The 22,145-nt window shown below is 40.9% G+C and overlaps 1 long non-coding RNA gene across 1 annotated transcript in view; it reads left to right on the top strand.

Annotated features, from left to right (window-relative positions):
• LOC142183405 (uncharacterized) overlaps positions 1-17,973 on the top strand; it is a 951,200-nt gene extending 933,227 nt beyond the window's left edge. The window contains exon 3 of the long non-coding RNA XR_012711773.1: positions 17,956-17,973. This is a non-coding gene — a long non-coding RNA (uncharacterized LOC142183405). The remainder of the gene's footprint in view (positions 1-17,955) is intronic.
• The last annotated feature ends 4,172 nt before the right edge of the window (positions 17,974-22,145 follow it).

Raw genomic sequence — 22,145 nt, 5'->3', positions numbered from 1 at the left:
CACTTAACTATGTGGGTAAAACGATCAGGCAGCTGAGGAGAAGAATCAGAGATCACATATGCGACATCCAGAATGGACGTGACACTCCGGTTGCGCGACACTTTGTAAATTTTCATTCGGGAGATACCTCTGGTCTCAAGGTACAGGTTATGGAGGTGATAAAACCTCACCCAAGAGGAGGAGACTGGGATAACTTTGTACTGAGAAGAGAGACCCAATGGATTTATAGAATGGAAAGTTTATCTCCCAAAGGTCTCAATGAACAGCTGGATTTCACTTGCGTCCTGGAGTAGAGGGCATGTGATCCTATGCGGCTGGGCTGCCACAAACACGTTCGGCATGGCTCACATCCTTTTGTCCATTACATCTACATATCTATGTGTTTAATTCAGATCTAGTGTATTGATGATCTATACCAATAATACACAAATAGAGATCCTGTAGACTTTGATGAGGGTGATAAATCACCATTACACTTTTCTTGCAATTGGGCGACTTGTTGCCAATTACCCTAGTAATGTTACACTTACCCCTTGAGCCTATATCCATCAATGTACGATCACACCTAGTAATGGGTTTAAAATATGTAATACATTAATATTAATCAATAAAGTAAGCATCTAGTGTCTGTAGAGAGATGAGACTGTCTAATACCTCCTAACGTTGCGTATGTAGAATTGATACTTGAAATAACATTTCCATTATACCAGTACGGGTTTTAATATAGTTGTTGATACTTACCTGATTTACTGGGGCGTCGTATATAATGTATCAATTATATGCACGTAGTAGGGTGGCAGTGATGATGGTGGAAATCTCTATGTTTCACATAGAATGATGTCTATTGATGTATACATATTGTAGTGTTAATTAAGTAAATCTAACAAACACTTTAGGAAACCAGACATTATTAGTTACCAATAAACTAACAGAGGAGAAGGTTTACTCCCCTATAACATGCGTTAATAAGAGACTTAAGGGGGCGATACCTGTTGATATCGAAGTATATAAGTCCCTGCGCATGCGCCGGCAACCCGGTGAGAACATTGTAGGTGTAGCGCTGGGTGAAGGAACAATAGTTCATTTATTTCCATTAGGCCCATGCGCGATATCTGATGGGATGTAAGTCAGTCTCTGCGCATGCGCCGGTAAGCCGGCGAGAACACTGCATGAGAAGCGCTGGGTGAAGGAACGAAAGTTCATTTATTTCTATGAGGCGCATGCGCGAACATCGCGTCAGATTCCATGTATGCCGCATATGGGAGTGTGGTCCCGATCCAATAGGAGTGGAGGTGGGAGGCTCCTTTTGCGGAGGGAGTATCCACTCTTTGATGTAACTCTAAGAGGGTGTGACCGTCAAATTAAGCTGATTGGCCATTTTTCTGATGGAGGGAGTGGGGAGTGTCTTAAATACCTGCAAGTGAGCAGGGCTATTCACCGCTGAACATTTGAGCGGCGGTCCTGCTAGCGGTCAGAACATCTACCGCTTGTTGCTATATGCTATGTCTGTGTTCCTGGAGCGAGGAACTTATAGATAGACCCCTGATGATTCTCTCCCATAGAGAAGAAACGCGTAGGGTCAAATTGAGAAGTTATTGATACTACCCACACACGGACAATTTGAGCAGTGACCTGACCGATGGTACCTCCCTTCTCTGTTGGTGTGGCATTAGGCCAGTAGCCTCAGAGGGGTGGGGGAGTATCCCATTGTGTCTGTGTATGCGGTCTTGCTCATATTTTAATCTGTGATGCTGTTGGTGGCTATCTTGCACTAAGTAGGGAGTGAGTGAGGTTTTGCAGGGACAACTAAAGCAGTACCTCCTTTCCCTATATATCGCTCATTCTTGTAATAAGCGGGTATTGGTGATGGACAAAAATTTTTTTTATACTTTTGTTTGTGTCCAGTTTTTAAAGCATATCTAATAAAAGTAAAGTTTTATTTATTAATATTCCTATGGTGGATGTGTCTATCCCCCTTCAGTGCACTTTGTTAAAAGGAATAATTGTATCCATATCTCAGTGAATCTAAATACCCACATACAGCCATGGCCTCCCTCCTTAATTTCATTGCCTTAGAAGGTTGTCCTAGCTGTTTAGAAACACAATTTGTTACAGGAACAACTAAGAGTAGGCAGTGAGCTGGATTTATTACTCACTTCTGTGCTCCGGGCATTGGGTTCCGATGGAAAACTTCAACTGAAAATTAAGAGGAATTAAGAGGAATTTTCTGCTGTGTGAACTTACCCTTAGGCTATTATGAAAAAAAGAGGCAACTCTTTTATTTGTGCATTGTTAAAGCAAATAAAAAAACACCACTACATTATATTTATTGGGGTTGTCCCATTTCAAGGATCCTATCTGGTAGCTTATGTAAATTGAAGACTTTTCCTAAATATATTGCTTTGCAAATGCTGATGTGTTTTCCTGCTATGTGAACTTATTCTTCCCATTGATTACATGTGGTTTCCATTGCGCCGGACCTGTGTGATAGGACAAGTGATGTCACTCACTGCTATCACTGTTCTCTAAAGCTCTGTAGGACAATCAGTTAAGCTAATTGCAGTTTGCTGATAAAGCAGATTCTGTTTTTTTCTCTATGTAAACACACAGATAACAATGAGTCAGGCATGTGCATATTATTTGATCTGCATAATTATTGTGATACTTCATAGTATCCCGTTCAGCAAACTGGAAGGGGCGGGGGGGGGGGGGGGTACAGGAAGTGAGAAGAAGAGACAGCAGACAAACTTCTGAAACAGGGAGATGGGGAAAACCCCTTTAAAATAACTAAATAATTAATAAACATATGGGCACATTACAGGTTTTCTTTGAGCCTAGGAAGAAACTAAACTTTGAGCTGCAAGCCATATTTTGTTTTCCTCGGCACACGTGTTGAGACAGACATGTAGGTTACTTTATCCAAATTTGGCTTCTTTCCTACATTAGTCAAATAACTTTTTACATGATACTCTCTCCTTTGTTCTTGTCTATATATTAACATATTAATATTAATTAAATGGGCAAATAAACATTGCATAGGAAATGTTTATTCCTGGTAAATGCTATGTCAAACTGATCTTTTATGCAAATTATTTTCTGAAGTATAAAAAAACGCAGATTATCAGGAACATATTGCCTTGTAAATGGGAGGAACGATCTCAGGAGCAATCTTTCTACCCCTTTCACTTTACAACAGCTTGTATAAAAAGAGCCATGGTCAATAAATTTATTGGTGACAATTGATGCTCATTCCCTGTCCACATATGCACATGTATAAGGACCCTAAATTGCTTAAGAGAGGGTTGCCTCTGTACCCTTACTACGCACACTTTGACTTTAACCCTGCTGTTCTGTTCGCATTTGCTATACACTTGTACTGTTCCCGGGTCAATATGACCCGACCTATTAATTCTTGATTTTTAGCTACTCTAATTGTTTTATTTGAATACTTTTTTTCATTGAAATACTGTATGTGAACATGTTTGATCATAAACAAAAGAAAAATTTAAATTCAAACTTAATTTTTTTTTTTTTTTTTCATAAAAAGGTTACACAGGCTTTTTGCAATTATCTTCGATTGTTGACATTCTGCACACAAATAATAAAGAAGCTTTACATTACTATTACTAAAACATGAAATTTAACTTTTTGAAAACAAATTTTATAAATCAACAAATGAAAAATCATAAAAACTTCAACCATTTTAGAAAGAAAAAAGAAAAAACTGAACATGTTCATGCGTTTTTACACTGAGCACAATAATAAGACCCATGTCCTTTACACAGATCTTTTGAACATCCAGCACATGTCAGATTAGTCTTATTGTCACAGGAAGATGGACAGAAGCTCCATCTCTTCCTTGTTTTGCTGGTAGCTGTGCTGGTGGAGGCCGTGGATGTGGAGTCTCTTTCTTCAGCATGCTGGACACTTTTTACAATGGCTGCTGCTCCCTTACTTCTGGGGGTCACTTTTCTGCTCTCAGTATATGGCCTCACCAGGGATTTTCCCAATTCCTCAAGAAATAATCTTCTTTTATGCAGATTATTCCGGTTCCAATCGAGGTTCCAATTTCTCTCCATAAGACAAATGCATTGTATGCAGAAACGTCCAGTATGTTATAAAATAAAATCATTGGCCACCGATTGGTTTTGCGTTTGCATGTATATGTTGATATTACTTGGTCTAAAGTATCAACTGCTCCCTTTGTGGCATTATAATCCAAAATAATGTCAGGCTTTCTGTCTTCTCTATCACTTACGGCATTGTCATGGTGCATTGTGCTCATGAGAATTTGGGTTTTTTTGGAACATAAGAAACAACAGTTGTATTTCCAGAAAAATAAAAAGTAGAACTGTACACCTCTCTCTTGCTAAGGATACCTTGCGGTAGTTCAGGTTTGTTTTTTCTCATAGTACCCAGCATGGTAAGTTGTTTTTTCTTCAACATTTGGCCTAGTTGATAGGATGTAAAAAAGTTGTCACATGTGACATTTTGTCCTTTTAGTCCATGAGTCAAATCTAGAACAACACGCATACCCTGATTTTTTTCAGGTCTTTCATCAGGGGCTTTTCCTGTAGACACTTGAACATTTAGAGCATATGAACTTTTTCTGTCGCAAAGTGTCCAGATCTTGATGCCATATTTTGCTGGCTTACTTGGTATATATTGTCTGAATGGGCACCTACCTCGGAATGCCACCAGTTGCTCATCAACAGTTACATTTTCACCACTGTTATACAATTTTGGTAGACTCTCTACCCATTGATTCCAAACATTTCTAATAGGGGCTAGTTTATCTTTAGCTCTTCTTTCCATTCTATCTGTTTTAGAATCAAACCGCAGTACTCTCGAAATGTCATGAAACCTTTCAAGACACATTGTAGCTCTAAATATGTGGCGACCGGTTTCGCAATTCCACAAACTTTTACCCTTTGAATGATAGACAACCAGTCTCCTCACAAACAGACTAGATAATTACTTGCTTACTGATAAGAATAGTGAAACCACCACCATTTGGAGATGAAGTACACATAAAAAAAACATAACTTTTGCAGTCAGAAATAATCAGAGACCTGTAGAACAGTATAAAATGCTATCGGGTCATATTGACCCGAACAGTACACGTGTAACAATCAGCGTGTAGCAAAAAGTAAACAAAAAAGAAAAACCAAAAACAAAAAAATATGTAGAGCTCCACAAATGAGGAAAAGTCAAGGAACCACTAGTTTCAAATCCTCATTAAAAAAAAATCTGCAGGGTCTCAAAAATCATTTCGGGTCATATTGACCCGAACAGAACAGCAGGGATAAGCTAAATGGAACATTGTGTATGAAAATTTTTAAAGTGCGCACAATAAAAGGTATGAAAATTGTATTGCCCTACAGAAACCCACCCCCACTGTTGCTTTGAATCTAACAATAGAGCTTTAGGCTGAAGCCCCACGTTGCAGAAACACAGCTTTTTTTTGGTTGCAGATTTTGTTGCGGCTTTTGGAGCCAAACCCAAGAATGGCTACAGAAGTAATGGGAAATATATAGGAGGTTCTTATACTTCTATCTTTTGCTCAATTCACTCCTGGTATTGGCTTAAAACAATGCAACAAATTCTGCAACAAAAAAACTGTGTTTCCAGAATGTGGGGCTTCAGCCTTTGGCTGGCAATGTATTCTAGGGTCATTGCAACAGGATCTATTTTCAGAGGGTAAGGTGCTTGTATTGTTTGAGCAGTCATTAAATCTGGTACTTTTGGGAGACACAACAGCATTGTTCTACCATTTTTACACTGGGGTACACCACCAATACAAAGGCCATATTCCTTAGCTGCTGTAGACCGTTTGTAAGAATTTATTGAACATGAGTAAAAGTATTATTTTGCACAAACACAATGAAGGGACAATACAAAGAACTTTCTAAGGATCTTTTTACTCCTAGGCAAGTGACAGTGACAAGGGGACATCCTCTACGTCTGGAGAAAGTTTCACCAGAAACATAGAAGGGGATTCTTCACAGTAAGAACAGCGAAGCTCTGGAACTCTCTGCCCCAGGAAGTGGTGATGGTGGATTCATTATACAAGTTCAAAGAGGGCCTGGAAGTCTTTCTTGTAGAGAAAATATAACAGGTTATGGACTCTAGATTTTAAGGACATGTTGATCCAGGGTTTTATACTGACTGCCAGATTGGAGTCGGGAAAGAATTTTTTCCCATGAAATGGGGCAATTGGCCTGAGCCTCATGGGATTTTTTTGTCTTCCCCTGGATCAACACTGTAGGGGATTGTAGGGCTATAGGTTGAACTTGATGGACTGATGTCTTCATCCAACCTCATCTACTATGTAATTAGGATTCCCTATCATAAATTATTAAGAAAACTAGAACTTGCATTTGAGTTCAGAAACTTTACACGCTTATAATGTATTATAAGAGACAACCTCAATGACTTCTACTAGTCTTATCAGATTCAAATATCCATTAGGAGGTACATTATCCCATATATTGCATACTGCCCATACAAAATATATACCAAATGTATGTGTATCTGTAAGTGAGGAAGCCTATTGACTTTTATGTCCCCTGTACCTCTTAGGTATTATTAACACCCCCTTTTTCACAGTCTAGATTGCGTGGTTGCATGGTGTATTTCTTTGTTATTGTAGTCTTCTACCAAGAAAAAAGACTGTAGAGGAAACAAAGCAATTAAATATACAGTAAATCACAGAATTAAATAGCTTTGCAGCCATTAACGCACAAACAGAAACACAAGCACATATGTTCTACCTAAGGGTACTCTTCTACTTTACCGGAAAGAAATAACTACTGCATTTAACTCTGTTTCGGTATATTATTCTCATTCAGAAAACAATTCACATTTATTTAATGGTTTGTCGAAAAATATGGTTTACTGTACTGGACGACAACATGCATCAGACATTCACATTCGTTCTCAAATGTTAATATATGAATTTATTATATGGAAGCTATTGAAAGACCTGTATTTGACATTAGGCAATGAATAGAAAATCTAAGCTCAATGCTTGATATAGTAGCACTCAGTGTGCCTAAAGGGTTTTGTAAAATCCCTGAAGCATTGCAAACCAGTATTTATTGAGTAAACTTACTGAACTAGACATATGCAGCTACAAGTCACTGTGCAGCTAAATTGTTCGGGAACATGTTTCCTGGTATACTGTGTCTAACACGATTATACTGTACATTTATATAGATTAATATGTTCACAAGAATACTGCAACACTTATTTCAGATGGCTGCAATGATATTCATGCTTGTTCATTTTTTTAATTGAACTCTACCAGTATTTGTCACATTCATGATTTCTTTTGTTTCTTATTTGTTACACTTGTTTCAGATTTTCAAACAAAATCTAAAGGATATGGCTATGGACACTTGTGATTTATTATTATTATTATTATTATTATTATTATTATTATTATTATTATTATTATTATTATTATCATCATCATCATCATCATTGCATTGCACTTATTTTGGGATAAAAACATTTTCCATTAAGGTTTTGTCAAAAAAAATTCTCAGACATTTTTAATTTGTGGTATGCTTGTTCTCTTATCTCTTATACAATGCAGTTTGCTGTGTCCTGTTCTCAATGAAATTCATCAGAGGAGCTGTCTAAGGCTACCTTCACACGGAGTAACGGCGGGCTCAATTTCAGCTTATTTTTACAGGCCTAGAACGCCGAGGGTCGCGTTTACGTTGCATTCACGCGGGTTTTTTTTTTTTTACTATGAGCGCATACGTGGCGTTTTTAGCTCGTATAAACGCTCCGTTAAAAACCCCGTTTTTTTAACGGAGCGTTTCCGCGAGCAAAAAACGCCGCGTATGCGCTCATAGTGAAAAAACGCCGCATGAATGCAACGTTAATGGGACCCTCGGAGTTCTACGCCTGTAAAAATAAGCTGAAATTGAGCCCATCGTTACTCCGTGCGAAGGCAGCCTAATAGCGTTTTCTGTAGCCCTTATCTCTATTCTACTGTGAAGCTCTTAAAAGTCATTTAGGCTAAGGCCTCTCCACATGATTAATTGCGAAATCACGCGGGAAACAGTCAGACCCCATTATAGTCTACGCCCATGTGGTTTCTTAGGTAAACGCTTTTAAATGCATTTGATGTTCCATTCGGGGGTCCCCAACCAGAAAACAGACCTGTGAACCAGACCTGAAACAGAACATACATTAGGAACCTGTGATGTATGTGAAAACAAACAGGCTGCAGAGTTAAAATGGTTCACATTTCTATTAATAGAGATTCATTGGAAAATATTTTTAGTCAAAATAAGTAAAATGCAACAATTAAAAAATACTTTCAGAAGTTTCCATTAATATAACAGAAAGTTTTCTTAGTAAATACAAAATATTATATAAGATATATGACTTGTCGCTAAACTTGTCCCTATAAGGGGCAGTTTGATTTCTTTTAAAAAAGCTTGTAGCAAGTGGTCTATAAAAAAAAATGCAGTTTTCACCTCTTCATTCCTCCAATGATCCAGTGCAGAGACTTGTAGAGGTAGCCATGTACCATACCTGCTCAAGACCATTACAGCCAACCAGTGGTCTCAGCAGTGATGTCAATCATATGACATGCGATTACTGAGGGCTTTGATTGGCTTGTAAAAAAAAAAAAAAAAAAAAGACCAGTGAAGGCCACCAAAGTATCTGAACTGCATCAGCAGCACTATAAAATAACCTGGCTACAATATGGAAATTATGAATGTGTCTCTGACAAGGACCAGGCCCTAAAAAAATTCCTGGATTAATGGTCATATCCATTGGTAACCTATCAAGCTAAAAGACTGTTACCACTAAGATGATTAGAGAAAATCTTTAAAACACTACAATTTTTAAAGCACATCTTTAATTATAAAACATTTTTTTCCTAAGTAATTAGTCCTTGTGAATATAAGAAACATTTTTCAAGAGATCCACTTATCCTTATTTGGCTAGAATCCATATTCACCTTCCACACAGAAGTCTATAGAGAGTGGAGGTGGAGGGGAGGCTGTTAATTGGTGTATTGCTTCATTCTTTGCAATGGAGCCTTATCTTGAAGATATAGCAGTGTGAAAAGCACTCCATGACTCAGTGTAGTAGAGCTTAACAACTGCAGATATTTGTGTCTCTTTTCCTCCTCACTCACCTCCCTTTATAGAATTGCATCTAAAAAGCAATTTAGTCTGATAAATAAAGAAGGATACACATTTCTTAAATAAAATATAATACAAAGTTTCTTACATTTAGCAACACTATTCATTTATGAAAAGGTATTTTATAATTGTAAAATTGTTTTACTTTTAATTGTCCTTTAAACAAAATATGGTTATATTCTGTTTAAATACAGACACATTGGTGGGTTGTCAAGCATGAATGGAGCCTTAGTTCAGCAGCTCAGTTCAATTCAGGGCTTTCTTTCTTTTGAACAAAGATTATTCTCTTGCTACGTAACCCATGTGTGCCCACTTTTCAGACCATGAACTAACTACTAGACATTCTGATTCACTTACAAAGCAAAATTCATGGATTTTCCAGCAAGTCAACTAGTCTCCAAAGAATGATGGGGTAACATTCCAACCACTATGCTTGAATGTTGACTAAAGCATAATGGCAAACTAGGGAGCTTTTATAGGGCTTGAATGGAGTGCTGGGATGGAAATGCAGGCTGTGGCTCCAGTTATGACAATGGGACCAACAGGCATAATGGAAATACAGCTCTTAGTAATCCCTTTGAAGTAAATGGATTGGCATTGTGCATGTTTATTGTTTGACTCAGATAGGTTTGTCTAAGTTAAAAAAAAAAAGTTGTATCACCTCATCAAATAGCACCACTGTTATCTGTATACCATTTCAGCTTAGCCTCTTTCAAGCTTCATTAAATAACTAAAGATTGAATGTAAACATTTTTTTAAAAAGTGAAAAACCAGTAACACCTTAACCACTTCCGAATCGCCCATAGACTATATATGTCTGGAAGGTTGCCTTGTTCTGCAAAGATGTACCGGTTCATCCAAGCAGAACTCTGAAAGCTGCCCAAGATCGCACAGCTGCTGAAGCTGGGAGCTGGCTATAACTTTAGCCGGAGCTCCCAGAGAGAATGCAGGGAAGGTTTATTCCCTTCCCTGCCTTCTTGATTGCTGTGTATCCAGCCTGAAATGAACACTGTATACACATCTATGGGCACCGCCATGATGCGGCCACCCTCAGACCCGGCAGTTACGTGATCCACCGGACACAGCATCTTACAAGAGCTGCTGGGTCCTACAGGACCCAAATCAGCTCTGTAAGCTGAATATACTAACGTGCAGGAGGCTGCTTTCCTCCTGCAACTGGAGCTAAATGTACCAGCCCCAGTTGTAGGGGAAATCGGTCTCCAACACAAAAGAAACAGTGATCAAAAAACCGCCTCCCATTAAAATCAATGAGAGCTGGTAATTTCCTTTTTCTGCGAGTGATTTGTTCCCATACGCAGAAAAAAGAAGCGACCTGCCCTTTCTTCAGGCGGATTCTGCAGTTGCGACACCTCCCTCCCAACTAGGCCCATTCATTTTGTCCTAATCCAAAGCGGAATGCCGGCATCCAGTCACGGCTAGCCGTTTTTCAGACCAAAATCTGAGGCGGACTCCACGTCAATTTCTGGTCCAAAAAAATCATGTGTGAACTTACCCTTTTAGTGCAGCTTTCCAGTGCAGAATTCAATATACAAAAAGGTAATGATAGGCACAAGAGATGAGCGAACAGTAAAATGTTCGAGATTCGATATTCGTTTTGAGTAGCCCCTCAATATTCGACTACTCGAATCGAATCCTATTATACTCTATGGGGGGAAAATACACATTTCAGGGGTAGGCAATGTTCAATCAAATTACACTTACCAAGTCCACGAGTGAGGGTCGGGCTGGATCCTCCAAGAAGTCTTCTGCGTGCAGCGTCCCGCGGCGTCTTCCGGCTCTGAATTCACTCTGCCAGGCATCGGGCCTGGGCAGAGCCGACTGTGCATGCCCGCACTACAAGCAGACATGCGCAGTCGGCTCTGCCTAGGCCCGATGCCTGGCAGAGTGAATTCAGAGCCGGAAGACGCCGTGGGGAAGCTGCACGGAGAAGACTTCTAAAGGTAGGAGAAGAACCAGCGTGATTGGCCGACTGTATAGCATTCGGCCAATCAATGCTGGTTCTGCATCAAACTTTTCCATTCAAATAGCGAGTGGTACTCGATCGAGTACGAGTATTTTGAATACCGTAGTATTCGATCGAATACCTACTTGATCGAATACTATTCACTCATCTCTAATAGGCACCACACCTACAATATGACCAGAGTGCACCAGATTTTGTCAAACCACAATACAAAAACTTTCTTAAGTAAAACACCCAAAAAAATAACAAAAAATAACAGTTCACACCAAAATCTATACCAATTTTACAGTGTCCTTCTGTTAAAAAATAATATTATCCTGAATTTTCATTTCTCAATAACTTTTATTTTAGAAGCACTACAAGAAGAATTGACAATGTGCTGATATAATATTATATCATTAAAGCCATGTTCAGGTTCAATAAAACGTATTTATATCTCCAGGCATTGCAGGCAAGCAAGACTATTCAGGTCTCCATTTCACGACTTCTTTTTCAGTCTCTTGAGCCTCTAATTCACATGGCCAACCAGCTGTAAACATACCTGTATATTCCTCGGATGTTTTGCTTTGTGTTTTTATTCTGCACAAGATATGGCTGGGCTCCTGGTAGTCTCTGTGATTATGCATATTAATGCATGTATTGTAGAGCCCCATTTCACAATAAAGGATCTAATCTTTGACTGCAGAGACTGCTTGTAATTGCCACCGCTGGAGGGATTTGTGCAATCAGTATTTTGGAAGCGATCAGTGTTCACGTTACAACTGTCATTTTGCTAGAAGGAATTGAGACAAATTACATATTGATTGTGTCAACAGTTCTTCCAAATTGTATTGGTGTCCTTGATTTCTGTTTATCTGGTCACATTTTTGTCTACATGTTTTTTCCTTTTGAACTATTTATAATGATAAAAAGTAATTTCTTTGCAAATATAATAGGTTGTTATTATTTTCAATTACTTTTTTTTTTTAAATGTAGAAATCAAACTTTAGCCATAGCCTGAGTGCCATAGGTTTCACCTGAAGTCCTTTCTATTGCTTGAGATGTATTTCATGTTAAACCCTTTGTCAAGGTAGAACAGCCATGCATATTTTTTGAGTAATAACTTTAGTAAGTTCACATTAATAATGAAAAAGGTGCACTATGTGAATTACATAACCGATGTGCTATCCTTCACAGACAACATTTCAAAATGTACCAGAATCTTTACAAATTCCTTTTTTACATTGTCTTTCATGGAGGATATGTGATGCGAAAAACCCATCAAATATGCCCTTCACCACTAATAAAATATCCTGGGAATGTTTCCTTTACTGCTACAGTTTTCTATACATTTCAATTTGTATTTGCTTTCAGATGAATGTTACATGCTGAAGAGGCTTTATCTACTGACTAGTGGGGGTCAAAGGGGGTTGAACCCCGACCGATCACAATAGGCTTTCAAATTTTGGCAGAATCTGATTTGCATACTTTCACATACAACAAATTGTCCAATAATGTAATTATCAATGGTAGTATAGCAATTAGTTACCTCGTTTCTGTATAGAAACAGTGTAGCTGAGCTGTGATAAGGTGTTTCCGCAGTTCTCATTCACCTCTAGGTAAGTTACAGAAGTTACAGTATAGGACTGGCAAGAAAGTATCCTGTTTTAACAGTGATTAGCCGATATGGGAATAACCTTTTAAGTGTGGACACATCTGGGCAGTAGCTAAATCACAGCAGCTGCAGAGAAAGATAACATAAGTACTTAATGAAATAGATGGATTGCAGTATTAAGGGAAAATGTAACATCTCTGCCTGTTCGGGTCTCTGTGCCACCCTTCGCACGCACGCTGCAGCACATGAGGCAGGCTCATTTTGATTCTTTGCTCAGAGTTTTTCATTTCACTGTGTGAATACTGCTCTATTGCCTTGCCTCTGTAATTGAATTTCACCACACCCATCTCCTGGACCCTGTTTCTCTCTGATCATGAAATGGTTAATTTTAGTCTGGCCTGCGTGATTGACAGCCTATCTACCAATCAAGCCTAGGGCAGGTCTTTGGCTTCCTATATACATCCATTAGCCCACACATCCATGCTGGCTATTGAGACGCTTTCCTTAGACTTTTTCCCTGCACAGCTCCCTTGTCTACTACTATTGTATTAATCACATCTGAATTCCGGCTTACCCTTTTGACCATACTCTTGTATTTTGATTCTGTACTGTGTTGCTTGACTGTTAGGGCTAGTTCACACGTGGTGTGATAGGGCGGGATTTGACACAGACAGTGACGTGGGGAGCCGCGTCACTCTTGGGTCAAAACCCGCCTGCCACGACTGTCGCGGCATGCGACAGTCGCTGCTTCTCCTTCCGGAGTAGGCTCAAACGAATGGGCCGACTCTGAAGGTTGCTGCCGCCAGGCGGACACCATGGCTCGATGAGCTGTGGAAACCGCCTGAAAAAGGGCAGCTCGGCATGTTGCCGCCCACGGAAAAAAGAAGCCTGACGGTCTCCATAGACCACTAGAGATGAGCGAACAGCATTCAATCAAATATCAATATATAAGGCCATTTGAGGTATTCGATTACAATCGAATATCACAAGGCAAACACACTAAAAATTTGTATCCCCTCCCACCTTCCAATTTATACGAATAGTGGATTTAATATCCGGGTCATATGAGACTGTGAACTATGTGATTGTGAGACAGGGATAGATATACTGGCAGAGTTAGCTAGGGATGACCTTTATTTAGGTGGGAATGTTACTCAAACAGCTTTTTGGGGCTCTATCTCGTTGGGATCCCTGTCAGCTTGCGATATGCAGGAGCTGACTTTTGCCCATAGGAATGCATTGACCAGCATTGATTGACTGAATGCCATACAGACTACAGCATTTGGCCAATCAATGCTGGTTATGCCGGAGGAGGGTGGAGTCTAAGATCGGTCCACAGCTGTCTCCATTCTGGTCCGATCTCAGATGTAGCAGTGTTGCGTGCACAGCTCTGCTACGCCGGAGATGTAACAGAGCTGGCCGTGTGCTGAGCTCTGCTACACCCCAGATGTAGAAGAGCTGAGTGTGCGCTGAGCTCTACTACATCCAGTGCACACTCAGCTCTGTAACATCTCTGGATCTAGCAGAGCTCAGCACATACTCATCCCTGCTACATCTCTGGATGTAGCAGAGCTCAGTGCACACTCAGCTCTGCTACATCTCTGGATGAGATCTGACAGCTGTGGACGGATCTTAGAATCCTAGAATCCGCCTCCTCCAGCAGAACCAGCGTTGATTGGCCGAATGTTGCACTCTGTATGGCATTCGGCCAATCAACGTTGGTCAATGCATTCCTATGGGAAAGTCAGCTCCCGCATATCGCAAGCTGACAGAGATCCTGACAAGATAGTGGTGTAATACAGGTACTTGGGCATGCTAGATGCCCCCAGGCATGCTTCCCCTGCTGTCCCAGTTGCATTCCAGGGTGTTGGCATCATTTCCTGGGGTGTCATAGTGGACTTGGTGACTCTCCTGAGTCGAAATGTGGCTTCCCCTGAAGTGAAGCATTTTTCCCCATAGACTATAATGGGGTTCGATATTCATTCAAATAGTCGAATATTGAGGGGCTATTCGAAACGAATACCGAATCTCGAATATTTCACTATTCGCTCATCTCTATAGACCACCATTGTGAAGGGGTGGATTATGACGTGGATTACGCACCATAATCTGCCCCCTCTGTGCCCGTGTGAATGGGCCCTTACTGGACCCTTGGCTAGCTGACCTCCCTTTGTTGTTATTTGTCTTGTCTTCGTTCTTTGTTTTCACTTATATAAGAAAGGCCCATTGACCAGTTGCCACCTATTGCTTAGGATAGGACCGGCAAGCAGGACAGTAGGGAGAATTCAGCTTAGGGCTCACTGTCTATTGTGCCCCTCCCCCCAGGGTTCATCAGCAGCTATGGGGAAATTGCTCTGCTACCAATTCCCTTACACATAGTTCCCATGATGGCTTTAAAGGGGTTGTCCCATCACAAGGATCCTATCTATACTGCTTGTTAATGTGGATGTAAGACTTTTCCTAAATACACTGCTTCAGCAAAATTGCTTTGTTTGTCCACTATCTTACTTTATTCAATTCATTGTTGACACAGCCCTTGACTTATCTGCTCAAAAGTCAAGTGATGTATCTGCCTGCTCTCATGGGGGAGGGAGGAGGGGCTAAGTGCAGGGAGCGAGCCTGTGTATCTAGCTATTCCTGTGTCTATACCACGTGACCTAGCTTCCTGCTATCAGATAGGGGAGAGGAGCTGCTTTCATTTCTTCTGTTCTCCCAGTTATCAGGCTAGCTAATTCAATTGTGTTCATTATGGCAGAGACAGGCAGTCTCTGTATGTAACACAGAATGGAGTTGCTGCTGCCTGTACTTCATAGTCCAATATGGGTGGGCGGAGCTACACACAAAATTGGGGGCGGAGCTAAACGGCAAGTTGCATGTGAAACCCCGTCCACCAAATGATGCAAGAAACCAGGAAGAAAGAAGATTTTACAGCAGTGAAGACTGGTGAGTATGCGACGTGGGAATACCCCTTTAACTGTGATAGAGTAAAAGACACAGATGGAGCCCCTGAATCTATTGCTGTTGCTAGGTAGGACTTTTTCTACCTTATGAAATTAACAAAAATGTTTTGTTTTTTTTTTTTTTTTTTTAACATGATAGGTAACGCAGACACCAGACAGAGGGGGCACCATCTGCTTTCTATGTTATACTAGTAAAAAGTCTGGACAGCAAGAAGTTCTCCACCTGGACTCTTCTGCTGCTAATCGATGTTGTTATAGAGGCAGTATATGGTTTAGCATTGTCTTTTTGAAATTTGCAAGGCCTTCCCTGAAAGAGATGTTATCTGGATGGGAGTATATGTACTCTATATACTGCTATGCATTGATAATACCTTTAAAGTTGTGTAAACTGCCCATGCCATAGGTGCTAATGCAACGTTCTACCATCAGAGATGCAGGCTTTTGTACTTTGCACTGTTAGGGTGCATTCACACTAAGTAAACGCTAGCTTATTCTGAACGTAAAACACGTTCAGAATAAGCGGCGTCTAAAGCAGCTCCATTCATTTCTATGGGAGCGGGGATACGAGCGCTCCCCATAGAAATGAATGGGCTGCTTCTTTCACTCCGAGCAGTCCCATTGAAGTGAATGGGATGTGCCGGCGTGTACGGCAAGCTCTGCTCATGCCGGAGCATACACGCCGGCACATCCCATTCACTTCAATGGGACTTCTCGGAGTGAAAGAAGCTGCCCATTCATTTCTATGGGGAGCGCTTGTATGCCGGCTCCCATAGAGATGAATGGAGCTGCTTTAGACGCCGCTTATTCTGAACGTGTTTTACGTTCAGAATAAGCTAGCGTTTACTCAGTGTGAATGCAGCCTTAATAAGCTAGATGGTCCTTTCTTGAATTTGCAGGACACAACTTCCATGGTTGCCATCATGAATTTAAAATTTTGATTCATCTCACAACAGAATAGTTTTCCATTTAGCCTCATTCCATTTTCAATGACCTCAGGGCCAGAGAAAATAGCAGCGCTTCTGAATTGTGTTGATGTATGGCTTCTTCTTTGCATGATACAGATTTAACTTGCAGTTGTGGATTACATTGCGCATGGTGTTCACTGACAATGATATCTATAAATGTTCCTGAGCCCATGCAGTGATTTGCATTACTAATTCATGCCTGCTTTTAATGCAATTCCACCTGAAGAACTTTAGATTATGAGCAGAGATGAGCAAGCTGGTTTTGCAACCAGATCCGATACAAATTTGCCAGGTGTTTTGAGTTTGACCTGAGCTCTAAACTTTTACCTTGAAGTATAATAATTTCACTTTTGGTTTGTGACAAACTTATTCAATCCATAACAAATCTGTGGAATGAACCATTTGAACCCAAAATAAAGCAAATCTTCTAAATTTCACCCATCTCTAATCATAAATATCTAATTAACTGTTGGCCTTTTCCCTTGTGTACATGGATTTCTCTAGATATTCTTTTGATGATATTATATACTGTGGATGGAAAGATATTCAAAGTCTTTGTAATTTTACATTTGGGAACATTTTTTCTCAAATTATTCCACAAATTTAAATTGACGTTTCTGACATATTGGTGAACTTCTGACCAGGTTTACTTCTAAATTACCTCTAAAATGCACCTTTTATACAGTTATTATTATTATTATTATTATTATTATTATTATTGTTTATTTATATAGCACCATGAATTCCATGGTGCTTTACATTTGGGGGTTACATACAATACACAAAATATACAGGAAGCTATAATACTAACAGTGACCGACTGGCACGGTGGGGTAGAGGCAGCGCCGCACCTCCCATGAGGCGACCTGAAGCGACCGCTTCAGGCGGCGCTATGCCAGGGCCCCAGGGAGGGCGGCATTTTTGCTTAGCTAAGCCAGTCCAGGACAAGCTGTCCTGGACTGGCTTAGCACCGAGCGGTGGATTGGGGAGGCCACTGGAGCAGCGCTGCTCCAGCAGCCTTCCCTTACGCTCAGGCAGAGAGCAGGTCCTCTCCTTGCCTGCTCTCTGCCTGCGAACGGTGTCAAGCCCCGCCCCTTTGCTAAGTCCCGCCCCCTTCGTTGTGCCACGTCCCACTCTGCTCCGCCCCCTCCTGGGGGGGCGGCTTTCTGTCGTTCGCCTCGGGCGGCGAAAGGGGCAGGTTCACCCCTGGGTAGAGGGCCCTGCCTGGGAGGGCTTACAATCTAAGGGGGAAGGGCTAGAGACAGAAGGAGAGGGAGAGACAGTTCAGATGGCGGTGTGGTGATAGTGTTATTGGAGGTTGTAGGCCTTCCTGAATAGGTGAGTCTTCAGGGCCTTCTTGAATCCTGTGATTGTGGGGATCAGTCTTATGTGTCTTGGTAAGGAGTTCCAAGGTATGGGGGATGCACAGGAGAAATCTTGGAGGCGGTTGTGTGAGGAGCGGATGAGAGAAGAGCGGAGTAGGAGGTCATTGGAGGATCTGAGGTTACGTGTGGGCAGGTAGTGGGAGATTAGTTTAGAGATATATGGAGAGGCAAGGATGTGGATCGCTTTGAATGTTAACGTTAATAGCTTGAACCGAATTCGCTGGGCTATGGGTATCCAGTGGAGGGACTGGCAGAGGGGAGCAGCTGATGAAGAACGGGGGGTGAGGTGAATTAAGCGGGAAGCACAGTTTAAGGTGGACTGGAGGGGGCGAGGGTGTTTGCTGGGAGTCCGTGGAGAAGGGTGTTGCAATAGTCTAAGTGGGAGATTATGAGGGCCTGGACGAGCATCTTGGTAGTTTCAGGGGTGAGGAGGGAGCGGATTCAATGGATGTTCTTGAGCTGGAGGTGGCAGGAGGTGTTGAGGGTTCGAACGTGTGACTTGAAGGATAGGTCAGAGTCCAGGATTACCCCCAGACATCGGGCCTGTGAGATGGGGGTAATTGTGGTTCTGTTAACTTTGATAGATGGGTCAGGTGGAGGGGCTACATGGGGTGGGATGAAAGTGATGAACTCCATTTTCTCCAGCTTGAGAAAGCGGGAGGAGAGGAAGGAGGCTACAGCCGCTAGCAGTCTGGAACTCTGGCCAGCAGGGAGGTAATATCTGGTCCAGAGATGTAGATTTGGGTGTCATCGGCATAGCAATGGTATTGAAAACCATGAGATTCTATGAGTTGGCCTAGGCCAAGGGTGTAGATGGAGAACAGGAGGGGTCCTAGGATGGAGCCTTGGGGGACACCTACAGAGAGAGGGCGAGGTGAGAAGGTGGTGTGCAAGTGGGAGACGCTGAATGTGCGGTTGGTAAGGTATGAGGAGATCCAGGAAAGGGCCAGGTCTGAGATACCAGTCATGTTGCTTAGTTGAAAATTGATCCTACAACTGTTCTTCATTAGAACCACTTATTCTGCCAGTCTTTTGGTAGCACTACTCCAAATTTTTTGAGATGTGTTGCTGCCATGAATTTCTAAATGAGTTAATTTTTTTTAACTGAAATAAAATAATGTCTAACTTTTCATTTCTATGTTCTAAGACTACAATATAGCTATATAAGTTTTTCAAATCATTGCATTCATTTTTTAGCATTTTACACCTGTTTGTTTTCTATTCCACAATTTTTTTTAAAATAAAAAATATAATGTCATTACATACATGGTATAACCACATAATGTATAATGCATTACATCTAGACTGTTTGCTCATTTATTCATGGTAATATAAAATTTAAGTGTAAGTTTGTAATATAAAAAAGTTTCACAAACACAAATATTTCACTATTCCCTATTCTAAATGAGAAGTATAGCAAAAAAAAAAAAGAAAAAAAAAAAGAAGAAAGTCAACTTTTATACGATATTAATTAGAATTTTAATGTTAAAATACCATCTGTTTTATGATGGAATTATGTTCTATAATCTGCCTTAACTTTACTTACAATTTTAATTTCACAAAATTAAAAAGAACAAAAGACGTATGATACAACTGTATGGAATTATTCCACATTCAGCTCAAGTGAATGTTACATAACAATTCATAAATTAAAGTGATTTTGCTATCTAAGGGAGCCTGCACATGGAGTTACGCGCCACTCATTCTGAACGTAAAACTCGTTCAGAATGAGTGCATCAAAACCAGATCCCATTGATTTCTATGGGTGCCGACATACGTGCGCTACCCATAGAAATCAATGGGAGGCTATTTTCCCTATTGCTTTCAATGTGATACGCGCATATGCTGGCACCCATAGAAATCAATGGGATCTGGTTTTTACGCGCTCATTCTGAACGAGTTTTACGTTCAGAATGAGCGGAGCGTAACTCCGTGTGCTTACATGAATAAACTGTGCTCCATCATCCCTGCATTTCCATACACAAGTAATAGACATATTGATCAAACCCACGGTTCTAGTCCTTTTCAGGGCCCAGCAGCTAAGTGCTCACAGAGCTGAGAGGGGGCTCCACTAGCCAACAATGACAGTGAAGAGAAGAGAATACGGGTGGCCGGGAACAGGGACTAACATTACAACACACTATATGATTTTGTGATGTGTTGTTACTATTACTTTTCTGTTCTTGGCATAGAAAAACATGGACATTTAAAAAGTACATGAGCTTTTCGGCTATATTCACATGACCATTTAGTGAAAAAAAAAAGCTAATGAAATAGTCTGCTTTTCATAGTGTGAATTTTCATCCTTTGGGTAGTTGTTTTTATGTATCCCTCATATACTTGAGTCTATGTAGTGATTCGTCAAGATGGTAAAAAAAAAACAGACATGTCCTATTTTTTTCATGGACTGCTCACATGGTTCATCAAGAAAACAGACATGTGAATAGCCCTAGAGACTGTCTTGAAAAAGGAAAAATGGTTTTGAAAAGGGCCATGTGAATAAGACCTCTGAGTTCTATTCACGAAAAAAAAATGGACAGAACACTGAAAATAAAACCTCATGTGCATGAGCTATCAATGAGAAAAAAATGTGACATGTTATAGTGGATGTTGCATTTCCCTTGAAAGCCCCTCAGCATGGAAGCATCATACAGAGAAAATAACGTCTTCATGTGCAGTTATACATTACAAGCTCCATAAATAACCCATATCCTTAGCCTTCATCAGTTGGTTTACAGAAGATTTATGAAGAATACTTAGTAGACTAACAGTATAAAGATCAACTGCTTACTGGGCTCTGAACAAAGAGAGAAACATTACATAACTACCCAAAGGATAAACCCATCAGCTTATACACTCACCGGCCATTTTATTAGGTACACTATGCTAGTAACGGGTTGGACCCCCTTTTGCCTTCAGAACTGCCTCAATTCTTCGTGGCATAGATTCAACAAGGTGCTGGAAGCATTCCTCAGAGATTTTGGTCCATATTGACATGATGGCATCACAAAGTTGCCGCAGATTTGTCGGCTGCACATCCATGATGCGAATCTCCCGTTCCATCACATCCCAAAGATGCTCTATTGGATTGAGATCTGGTGACTGTGGAGGCCATTGGAGTACAGTGAACTCATTGTCATGTTCAAGAAACCAGTCTGAGATGATTCCAGCTTTATGACATGGCATTGCATTATCCTGCTGAAAGTAGCCATCAGATGTTGGGTACATTGTGGTCATAAAGGGATGGACATGGTCAGCAACAATACTCAGGTAGGCTTTGGCGTTGCAACGATGCTCAATTGGTACCAAGGGGCCCAAAGAGTGCCAAAAAAATATTCCCCACACCATGACACCACCACCACCAGCCTGAACCGTTGATACAAGGCAGGATGGATCCATGCTTTCATGTTGTTGACGCCAAATTCTGACCCTACCATCCGAATGTCGCAGCAGAAATCGAGACTCATCAGACCAGGCAACGTTTTTCCAATCTTCAATTGTCCAATTTCGATGAGCTTGTGCAAATTGTAGCCTCAGTTTCCTGTTCTTAGCTGAAAGGAGTGGCACCCGGTGTGGTCTTCTGCTGCTGTAGCCCATCTGCCTCAAAGTTCGACGTGCTGTGCATTCAGAGATGCTCTTCTGGCTACCTTGGTTGTAACGGGTGGCTATTTGAGTCACTGTTGTCTTTCTATCAGCTGGAACCAGTCTGGCCATTCTCCTCTGACCTCTGGCATCAACAACACATTTCCGCCCACAGAACTGCCGCTCACTGGATGTTTTTTCTTTTTCGGACCATTCTCTGTAAACCCTAGAGATGGTTGTGCGTGAAAATCCCAGTAGATCAGCAGTTTCTGAAATACTCAGACCAGCCCTTCTGGCACCAACAACCATGCCTCGTTCAAAGGCACTCAAATCACCTTTCTTCCCCATACTGATGCTCGGTTTGAACTGCAGGAGATTGTCTTGACCATGTCTACATGCCTAAATGCACTGAGTTGCCGCCATGTGATTGGCTGATTAGAAATTAAGTGTTAACGAGCAGTTGGACAGGTATACCTAATAAAGTGGCCGGTGAGTGTATATA

Source organism: Leptodactylus fuscus, chromosome 1 (assembly GCF_031893055.1).
Source record: "Leptodactylus fuscus isolate aLepFus1 chromosome 1, aLepFus1.hap2, whole genome shotgun sequence".
Classification (NCBI taxonomy): domain Eukaryota; kingdom Metazoa; phylum Chordata; class Amphibia; order Anura; family Leptodactylidae; genus Leptodactylus; species Leptodactylus fuscus.
Note: the sequence above shows the minus strand (reverse complement) of the source record. Positions and strands in the feature narration are given on the sequence as shown.